The following is an 11,368-nucleotide window of genomic DNA, read 5'->3' as shown; positions in this document are numbered from 1 at the left end:
ACCCAAACGCACGACACAAGGAGATGGAAGGCAGGCAAAGGATGTTTAGCCTGGACGGTGGTGCTGGCCAGGGGGACCCGGTCAGGTAGGGATGGAGCAGGGCTGGGCAGGGACGATGATGACCAGGAGAAGGTGTCCAGGATCTGGGTGGAGAGATGGGGAACCAGGCTGGATAGAGAAGGATGGGCAGCCTTGGTCGACGAGCGGAGACAGGCAGGAAAACCGGGCTGGCTGGATTTGGAGAGAGACTGGGTCAACGAGAGGAGACAAGCAGGTAAGGGGAACACGAGACAACAAGACATAAACTAGGAACTAGAAACAAGCACTAGGAGCTTGGAACTTGGAAGGGAGCCAGAAGCTGTACAACTCGGGTAAGCTAGTTGACGGTCTGGCAAGGAATGACTAGGAAGCTGAGACTAAATACTGTGATAGTGATGCAGGTAATTGATCCCAGGTGTGTGCAATTGGGCTCGAGTAGGGAGCTGCAGATGGGGCAAGGGCGGACTCTAGTGGCGCTGGGAGGCCGTGGGCCTAACAGTACCCCCCCCTCTACGGACGCCCCTTGGCGGACACCTGGAACCGGAAGGGCGAGTTTGATTGAAATCACGGATGAGGGAGGCATCCAGGATCTGTCTCCGGGGGACCCAGGAGCATTTCTCCGGACCGTACCCCTCCCAGTCCACGAGGTACTGGAAGCCCCTCCCCCGGCTCCGCACATCCAGCAGGCGCCGCACTGTGTAGGCTGGGTGAACGTCGATGATGCGAGGGGATGGTGGGGCCTCGGCGGGGAGGGAGAGAGGGCTGGAAACCACCGGCTTAAGCTGGGATACATGGAAGGTAGGGTGGACACGGTTGGAGGGAGGGAGACGAAGGTGTACGGCACAGGGGTTGATGATTGACACAATGGGGAAGGGGCCAACATAACGGGGAGCGAGTTTTCGGGAGTCCACCTTGAGGGGCAAGTCCTTTGTGGAGAGCCATACCATCTGTCCGGCGACGTATGTGGGTGCGGGCGCACGGTGCTGGTTCGCCTGCCGCTGGGACCTGGCAGAGGCCTGCAGTAGTGCAGAGCAGGCCCTCCTCCACGTCCTCCGGCAGCGACCAATGTGGGCCTGGACGGAGGGTACGGCGATCTCAACCTCCTGGGCAGGGAACAGCGGGGGTTGGTAGCCCAGAGAGCATTGGAAGGGCGACAGGCCGGAGGAGGCGTATACCAGGGTGTTGTGGGCAGCTGGTCGGCCCATGGCAGCTGGTCGCTCCAGGAGGTGGGGCTGGTGGTTGTCAGGCAGCGGAGCATGGCCTCCACCTCCTGGTTCGCCTGGTTACTCCGTCTGGTTGGTCTGGGGGTGGAAACCGGAGGAGAGACTGACCTGTGCCCCCAGGGCCGAGCAGAAGGTGCGCCAGACCTGGGAGGTGAACTGGGGTCCTCTGTCTGACACCACGTCTGCCGGGATGCCATGGCGGCGGAACACCTCGGCCACCAGCAGGTCTGCGGTCTCCCCTGCCGATGGTAGTTTGGGCAGGGCGAGGAAGTGGGCCGCCTTAGAAAAGCGGTCCACCACCGTGAGCATGGTAGTGTTGCCCCGGGATGGTGAAAGACCGGTGATGAAGTCCAGGGCAATGTGGGACCAAGGACGAGTCGGGATGGGTAATGGGCGGAGGGGGCCGGAGCGGGGTCGGATGGAGGTCTTGGACCGGGCCCAGGTGGGACAGGCCGAGACGAAGGACCGCTGCAGAACCTGGGAGCGTGCGGAGTCAGGGACGAACAGGCTTTTAGGGGGTCCAGTACTTGGGTTGGGCTGGTGTTCCTGCGCTTGGGTGATGAGGGACTCGATCTCCCAGGTGTGTGTGGCGGCAAGGCACAGGGGTGGAAGGATGGGTTCTGGATCCCTTGTCTTCTTCTCTGACGCGAACACACGGGACAGGGCTTCAGGTTTGGTGTTCTTGGTTCCTGGGCGGTAGGATAGAGAGAAGTTAAACCGGCCGAAAAACAACACCCACCTGGCCTGCCGGGAGTTTCGCCATTTCGCCGTCCGGATATAGGCCAAGTTCTTATGATCGGTCCAGACGACGAAGGGGTGGATTGCTCCCTCAAGCCAGTGGCGCCACTCCTCCAGGGCTAGTTTGACGACCAGGAGTTCCCGGTTACCCACGTCATAGTTGCGCTCGGGTGGGGTGAGCTTACCGTCGGTTGGAGAGCGCTGAGAAAGTACTGCTCCTACACCCGTGTCTGAAGCGTCCACCTCTACCACGAACTGGAGGTTGGCGTCAGGCTGGGCTAAGACTGGGGCAGACGAAAAGCGCCTCCTGAGGTCGAGGAATGCGGCCTCGGCCGCGGGGGTCCACTTGAAGGCCACTGCTGTGGAGGTAAGGGCTGAGAGGGGAGCAGCGATGCGGCTGAAGTTACGGATGAAGCCCGGTAGAAGTTTGCAAACCCTAGGAACCGTTGGAGCTGCTTCCTATTTGCTGGGGTTGGCCACTCCAGCACGGTGGCCACCTTCTTGGGGTCCATCTCCAGCCTCCCTTTGCCAATGATGAATCCCAGGAAGGAAATGGACGGAACATGGAAGACACACTTCTCGGCCTTAACAAACAGACGGTTCTCCAGGAGGCGCTGCAGCACCAGGCATACATGTTCTACGTGGTCAGAGAGGGATTTGGAGAAAATCAAGATGTCGTCGAGGTACACAAAGACAAATGAGTTGAGCACGTCCCGGAGGATATCGTTAATTAGGGCCTGGAAGAACGCTGGGGCATTTGACAGGCCAAAGGGCATTACTAGATACTCGAAGTGTCCGAGCAGGTTGTTGAATGCGGTCTTTCACTCGTCCCCTTCACGGATGCGGACCAGGTGGTAAGAGTTGTGGATGTCGAGCTTGGAAAAGTGGGTGGCACCCTGGATGGGAACGAAGACTGAATCCATCAGGGGCAATTGGTACGTGTCTTTGATAGTGATGTTGTTAAGTCCCCTGAAGTCAATGCAAGGACAGAGGGTCTTGTCCTTCTTAGCAACAAAGAAGAACCCTGCGCCTAGCGGAGAAGACGAGGGGCGAATAATACCGGCAGCGAGAGAGTCGCGGATGTAAGTTTCAATGGCCTCCTGTTCGGGCCGGGAGACATTATACAGGTGACTGCAGGGAAGGGGGGCCCCTGGCAGGAGGTTGATTGCGCAGTCGTAGGGGCGATGAGGTGGTAAGGATAGCGCCCCCTGCTTGCTGAAGAACGGGGCCAGGTCCAGATATTGCGATGGAACTGAGGACAGGTTAGGGCTCTTGGGGGTCCCCCAGCGGCGCGTCTGGCCGTGGGGTTGAGGCCGAGCGGAGGCAGTGAGCATGGCAGTGTGTGCTTCAGGAGCTCACGCTGCCCGAGCGCCAGTCCATCTGAGGGTTGTGGGTCTGGAGCCAGGGGTACCCCAGAACCACGGGGTTCAGTGGAGAATCTATGAGGAAGAACCTCAAGGACTCACGGTGGTTGCCGGAGAGTAGCAGCTTGAGTGGGACTGTCTGGTGGATAATCCGGGTCAGATGTGACCCGTTCAGGCCCTTGACCTCGAGTGGTGCAGGGAGAGGGACGGGTGTCAGCCGTAGCTGGCGTGCTAGTCCCTGGTCGAGAAAACTCGCATCCGCCCTGGAATCTATCACAGCGGAGGAAGAGAGTGTTATATCCCCCCACGAAAGGGTAACTGGGAGCAGAGGACGGGAGAGAGGCTTGGAGCTGCAGCGACCGGAACGTAACTCTACCGAGGATTGCCCTCTCGTGGCCGGACTGGGCAGGTGGCTCGGAGGTGTCCCAGCCGGTCTGTATGCGGCATGCTCGCTCCTCGGGGGAGATCCGGGAGCAACCAAGTTGCAATGGCTCGGCATCAGAGAGAGTCGGGGGACTGCTGAGGCGCCCAAGAGTAGCGGGCACTGGAGACCGGGGCATGGCCGCCCAGGCGGGAGGCGCGGGCTGGGTCTCGCCTCCTCCCTCTCGCGCTGGCGCTCCCGTAGCCGGTTGTCCAGGCGGATGGCGGTCTCCACTAGTTGGTCCAGGTCCGTGGGCTCGTCCCGCCGCGCCAACTCGTCCCACAACTCGTCATTCAGGGTGCGCTGAAACACGTCCTGCAGGGCTCCGTCATTCCAGCCGCTGCGGCTAGAGTCCGGAACTTGACAACGAGGGAGGCGACGCTACGGGAACCCTGGCGGAGGAAGAGGAGTCTTCTGGCCTCGAAGACTCTCCTCATTTCGCGGGTGAACAGATCGTAGGAGAGACTCACGGGGCCCCCCTGACTCCAGGCAGGTAAACCGGGCTGGCTGGATTTGGAAAGACAGACTGGGTCGACGAGAGGAGACTAGCAGGTAAGGGGAACACGAGACAACAAGACATAAACTAGGAACTAGAAACAAGCACAAGGAGCTAGGAACTTGGAACTTGGAAGGGAGCCAGTAGCTGTACAACTCGGGTAAGCTAGTTGATGGTCTGGCAAGGAATGACTGGGAAGCTGAGACTAAATACTGTGAGAGTGATGCAGGTAATTGATTCCAGGTGTGTGCAATTGGGCTCGAGGAGGGAGCTGCAGATGGGGCAAGGGCGGCCTCTAGTGGTGCTGGGAGGCCGTGGGCCTAACACAGGCGAATCAACGGAGGGACTCTGCGGCTTCGTCCGATCCTTGACGAGCATGTTACCCAAGCCGCAAGACACGTCACGGCAGGAGCGCACCTAAGCGTGGATCTAACGGATGTTTTCTTTATTCGCCTGCAAGCCTTTAAGTTGTCCTTTTGACCCACGTGCCACATTTTGTTTGAACGTTGAACAAATACGCGCCAACTGGTGCTGCTTCGGCTCTGCCTGCCTCCTCACGCTCATTCCCTGGCCCTGGGCCAGAAGACACCTCTGCAGTCAGTGACTATTTAAAAAGAAAAATCTATTGACAAATGTGCTCATGGAAAAAACGTTGAAGTGTAACACACGCACACATCATCGTCTGACCAGCGATGGACACTCATCACCAGGTCCCCGGGCGCGTCCACGAATGCTGCCCACTGCTCCAGACTGTGCCCCCGGAGGAAGGACAAGCCAGGATGGATTAAACGCAGAGGCCTCATTTCACCGGCCACCATCCAAAGCATGTGCATGTCTGTGTGTGTGCATGTGTTGTACTGTGGTGTGCTGTGTGACAATTAAAGATTGTTCTTCTACAGCTTTGCCAATTGATAGAGCACTAAAGAAATCACTGTTAAATAATGATGATGCAAGTTTATTAACTATCTCCAGTAATACATGTGCAATTATCAAAAAGTGATCATGGTATGCAAGATTCAAGAGGTTTATTCGTCACATACATATACATACTTTCATACATATATGCAGTGAAATGTAATGCAACGCACCTGGTGATAACACACAATATGTCCTAGGAAAAATGTATTTCTAATAGACGAACTAACTGACTCCTAAAATGTAATACAGTAAGTGGAATACTTATAGAATTAAATAAAAATATATAAAATAAAATACGATAAAATTAAATGAAATAAAATGGAATAGATAATTCTGTGGAATAGGCAATTATGTATATACAGATATGTGCATTCAATTGGCATGTGAATGAAGTGAGGTAGTGTTTGGGATAATACAGCACAGTATACAACAGTACGGCACAGCAATACGGCATCACGAACAACCCTGAACAGTGACACAGTATGCGGTACAGTATGCTACATATAGTACATTAAGGTAGTGGAGCCTATGTGTGTGACTCAGTGAGGACCCCTGGTGAGGTCAGCATTGACAGTTCTAATGGCTTGAGGGAAAGAACTCCGTCTCAATCTCTCTGTTCTTGCTGTGTGACTGCGGAGGCGCTTGCCTGACCGCAGCAGCTGGAACAGTCCATTGTTAGGCTGATGAGGATCCTTCATGATCCTGCGGGCTCTGCAACTACACCTCCTGATGTATAAGTCCTGCAAGGGGGGGGAGGGCAGTTCCAATGGTACGTTCAACTGAATGCACCACCCTCTGCAGGGCCCGCCTGTCCTGAGCAGTACAGTTCCCAAACCAGGCCGTGATGTTGCCTGCCAGGATGCTCTCCACTGCTCCAGAGTAAAAGGACTCACCGAGACCCGGAATTTCCTCAGCTGCCTGAGGTGGTAAAGGCGCTGCCTCCCCTTTCTCACCAGAGTGTCTGTTTGTAAAGTCCATATTAAGTCCTCTGTGATGTGGACAGGTATTTGAAGCTGCTCACCCTGTCAACAGAAGTCCCATTAATCACCAAGGGCGCGTGCGTCCTCAGTTGTAATCCTCGCCTAATGTCCACAATCAGCTCCTTAGTTTTGCTGACGTTCAGGTGTAGGCTGTTGTCCTGGCACCAGAGTGACAGGTCAGCCACCTCCTCGCGGTAGGCCTTCTCATTGCAGTCGGTGATCAGGCCCACGACAACAGTGTCGTCAGCAAACTTGATGATGGTGTTGGAGCTAGACCTGGCCACACAGTCATGTGTGTACAGGGAATTGCAATTGTTGATTCACATGCAAGGATTGTAATAGGTCTGAATGAGTATGACTCACCCAGTAGTTCTGGAGCTTACTAAAACAAAATGTAATCTATCGTCATTTCTGTAATAGTAATAATTAATTTTGCCAATCACAACCAATGTTTGATATCAACGGACGACAAACAGATGTAATTGACACACAACAACACAGAGTAAGTGAAAATTAGTACGAAAGACGTGAATTCCATCAGAAACACATCATAACTAACAAGTTAATCAATAAAAAAAACCTAATGAGTTTACTGTCACTGCTGACCTTACTGAAAATGTTCGAAAAATCTAAAAAAAAAATCTATAAATAGTAGCACCGAAAATAAATACAATGAAGAATCACAACAAACAAATTATAATTCAATCACAAGTTCATATACACTATAAATCACCAAAAAAATAACAAAAATGTAGGAATACTTCACTGAATATCACTGAATTACATTTAAATTCAAAGGATGTAATTATAGTCATTGAATCTGACAATACAAACTTTCAATATCTACCTTTGACAATATATCAACCAAATAAACTTTGTTTAAAATGTAACATTTCACATTCAAATAAGAATTTTAAAATACAGAAAGCCATAACAATATGTGACCCTTGTGAAACAAAATCCATTGTCTCTGATGATAACTGCTTCTTAAGAACATTATAATTTTCAAGAAGTGGAAATGAAGGAAATCACAAGAAAATTAGACTTATGATAGGGAAACCCATGAAAGAAAACTGCAATTTGTACAGTAATTATTTAAGACATGACTGGTTATCTCTTGAAAATTATTTACAATTTCACAAATGAAAAATGTTGGAAGTTGGGCTACTGAATTTGAAATACAAGCAGCAGCAAATATACTAGGTAGACATATTTTCACATATAGTCATAACAAATGGTTGAAATATTGCACAACAAAGAACCAATTTAAAATAGAAACTGGAATTTACTTGATACATACCAATGAATGTTATTATTAAGTTGTTACATGTGTTAAATGTCACTATACAGAAGATTGGGCTCATATGTGCAATAAATATGCTTATAATGAGAAACAAAAATACCATTATGTGATATCCGTTCCTCAATCTCTGCAAAGAAAATAAAGGGAAAAAAATGATAAAACTTCTAAATGTAGAACAGCAAAAAAAAAAAAAAGAAATTTAGCGACATCAATAAATTAAGTTAAGGTTAATGACAACATTTTAAATATAAATGTAAATTAGCAATACATGTCAGTGCTAAGAGGCTCATTTCACTAAGATGATTCACAATTGTGAGACTCAAGGAACAAACAGTGTACTGCTATTAGTTTAACAGCAATTAAAAAAAAAAAAGTTTCAGAATGTATGCACATGGACACAAAATGACTGAGACGATGTTTAATTTAAAGGAAATAATCTTTATCAACATATTTTGTCTGGTAAAATAAATGATAATGTTTTAGGAAGAGATTATATTGCAATAACAGAATTGCCAACAACACAAAGTATGTAATACAACATTCCAAATAACTTATGCTGAGCCATTTACTTGCTGCATTGGTGTAGATCACTCTGACTCTGCGTTATATAATATAGCTATGCCAATTGATAGAGCAATTAAGAAATGACTGTCAAATAATAATGATTCATGTTAATTAACCGTTTTAGGTAGTACATGTACAATTATTAATGCAATCATTGATTCAATTAAAAGGAACAGAATTGGGCTACATATGACTCACCTAGTAGTTATGTAGCTTACGACAATAACACTGACTCTGTCTATCATCATTTCACTAATACTAATAATTAATTTAGTCTAACTCAACAGATACTTGAAATCAAAGGACTACAGATAGATATTATTGGCGCCCAACAACAACACAAAGTAGCTAAATATATTGCGCATTCCAATATGACAACGATGCCCCTCTTGACGTGTCATCGCCCTATCCACGAGCGCCGCTGGAGAGCGCCAGAGGGGATGAAGCCGCCTCGCTTCAACAGAGAGATGCCCCGGAGAAAATGGTAAAAAGTTGCCATGCCAGGAAATTCTGTATGCTTATATCTGAATAAAATTTATTCTAGCCCCTTGCTCAGTTCCTTACTTTTATTTAATTAATTATTATTTTTACGATTCAACTTTCTCTAATTAGGGGTCCAGCTCATAGGGATAGAGTCCTATTGTTATTGTTCAGCAGCCCTCGGAATTTTGAAGCCTAAAACTATTTGTAACACCAACTTCAGCATAACACACAAAAACGGCACGTCTTGTTTGAACTGCGCTATTGCAAACACCTCGTGGTTGAAGTAACATCCAAATTGATCCAAATACACAGCAGATATTAGAGAAAAAAAAAAAGTCGATAGATTTTACAGAGACGAGCCAGTACATCTGACGCCAAAAAATGTCCAACCCGGTGAAAACTTATCTGGAAGACATACTTTGGCGTAAGCTACGAATACAGTTGAGGTGTTGTTTAAACCGCTATATAACAAGGATCTTGTGGTTTAAATTTGATCCAAATCGATCCACATACAGAGCAAATATTAATGAAAAACCAAACAACTTTGACCCAAAATATTCAGTTGCTCTTGCTTAACTGACAGGTCATATGTCTCATTCTACAGTGATGATGATGAGTTTTACAGTAAGACGCTTAATGATGTCATTATATTATTTACTATGAATGTGCAAATTCTGATTCAGAGTGTCCAGTAGGACCGTGTCCAGTGTGCGGTATCACTCTGGAGTGTTGCGTACCAAACTATCAATATACATGTCGATTTACATAACGTCTTACCTGGTAGATGTCAGATCTGTTTGATTGATATTTCAAATCCGCGGTCCAAATTACTTTGCTTTGATTAATGAAAAATAAAATAAAAAGTAATCGTTAAAAATTTGTCAGCACATCCACTCAAAAACAAGGAAACGTGTGACTGAGTGATGCCTTCAAGATCCAGTGAGGCATTGGAAAAATAAAAGCCGTGCAATGGTAATTACCCACAGAAATACCACAACAATACAGTTTTTGGGATTTCATGGAATTTCATGGAAACATAACTTAGTGAAAATGTAATCCAAGTAAAAAACTAAACTTTACAAAAAATATGTAAATTAGACTGCTATTCTAAATCGACATGACTACATCTAATTTACATATACGAGACACAACGCTATCTATTGTCACTGAGACCACGGATGTACTTCAATGCTAAAAGGTAAGATATAACAATGACAAGACATAGTTTAAAATAAAATAAAAAATATTTTTCGTAATAAACATCATGGATAAACATTTTCCCATACCTAAACTTAACAAACTGTAACGACAAGCCAGAAAGTTGATGATGAGGTGTCTGGAAGGTTTGAGGTGAATAGATCACTGAGCTCCCAAGGCTGAGATATAGTGCAGTAATAATATTAACTATGTTACTATTAGATGTATTGCTTCCATGTCATACGGAGAACGAAAATAACAACGGGTCTATTCAGAGGCCCTATGGGAGAGGAATTTTGTTGATTCCTCCAGCTTGACCAGAGGAAGAAATGTTTAGATTTATGGCAAGACAGAGGCTGAGCGGGCACCTATGGGTTGGGACCAGATATGGTATGTTATCTCTGTACAGCTTAAAAGCGAGTGCAGAGCGTCGCTTGGGAGCGATTCCATCCGGCTTGGGTCTCTCCTGGACGTCCTAGGCAAGTCTGGTTTGATGCTGATTTGTGTAATAAAACTATATTTTAATCAAGTCAGCGTCAGCGGTCACTCCTTCATTCATCAACACATCACATTCATCAAGAAACTGCAAAGTGGCGTCACGAATCAGGATCTGTTGGGCCTCATCTGCCTGCTCCAGCGAACTGCCGCTCTCGGGGTGAGTGACCTCTCACAAAATTTAGCTGTTATGTGGTCTGGAGCGGTTGTGTTTTTGGCTGCACTGAGATTATGCGGAGATGGAGATGATGTGTTGATGTGTGAAGTGAGTTTCCGTCTAATTTTCCCTTAAGATTGCCATTTTATTAATATTAATTCTGTATTTGACATGTGATCTTTATAAATACTGTGATATTTGTTAATTTAATTGATTTTGGCCAACTTTTTAATACAACAATTCAATAACTTGTTTTGTCATTTGTTGTGCTAATTTACAAATTAATCTGCTTTGGAACTTACAAACAATATTAAAACTATAAACTCAGCTATTTAGAAAAATTATTTTGAATTGACCTATTGCATACAGGTCACTCTAAAGGTCCGTCACAAAATTCTACAAATTCTACATAACTACACTACACTATAACAACGTAACCCCATTTCCATGTTTGTATGCTCCGTAAATTGTGATGCATTTCACATAAAAGAGAGAAAACTGTAATACCTATCTAAAACAAAAAAACTGGACCCTGTGTATTGCTGCCTGCAGCAACATTTCTATTATACGTTTGTTATTATGTCATTTTAACATCTCAACCCTGGTTGTTTTGGTGTTTTACTTTTTTTTCTCTCTCTTTTCTATTGTCAACAAAGTTATACGTGACCTGTGTATAAATGACAACGTCCCTTGATAAGAAGTGTGATTCTGTTCTGGACAGAAAACCTTATCTAAATTGTACACCTTGAGTTTGTCACTGTACTTTTCTATAGCTTACAAATAAAGTTGTCAAAAAAAAAACCACTGATGCTGCGTTCCGGTGACACTGGAAATGCGTAATTCCCAACTGCTAGTTCCACTCCGGTCTAACTGTGTTCCATTACTTTTCTTGAGGACACACCAGTAGATTTGTGTTGTTTGGAAATATTCTGAATTGTGCAAGCTACTGAACGTTAACACAACCTACATACTACAGAGAAGTTTACGTCG

Source organism: Zeus faber (genome assembly GCF_960531495.2).
Source record: "Zeus faber genome assembly, chromosome: 21".
Taxonomy (NCBI): Eukaryota; Metazoa; Chordata; class Actinopteri; order Zeiformes; family Zeidae; genus Zeus; species Zeus faber.
The sequence above is the reverse complement of the archived record's forward strand: the minus strand, read 5'-3'. Positions refer to the sequence as shown.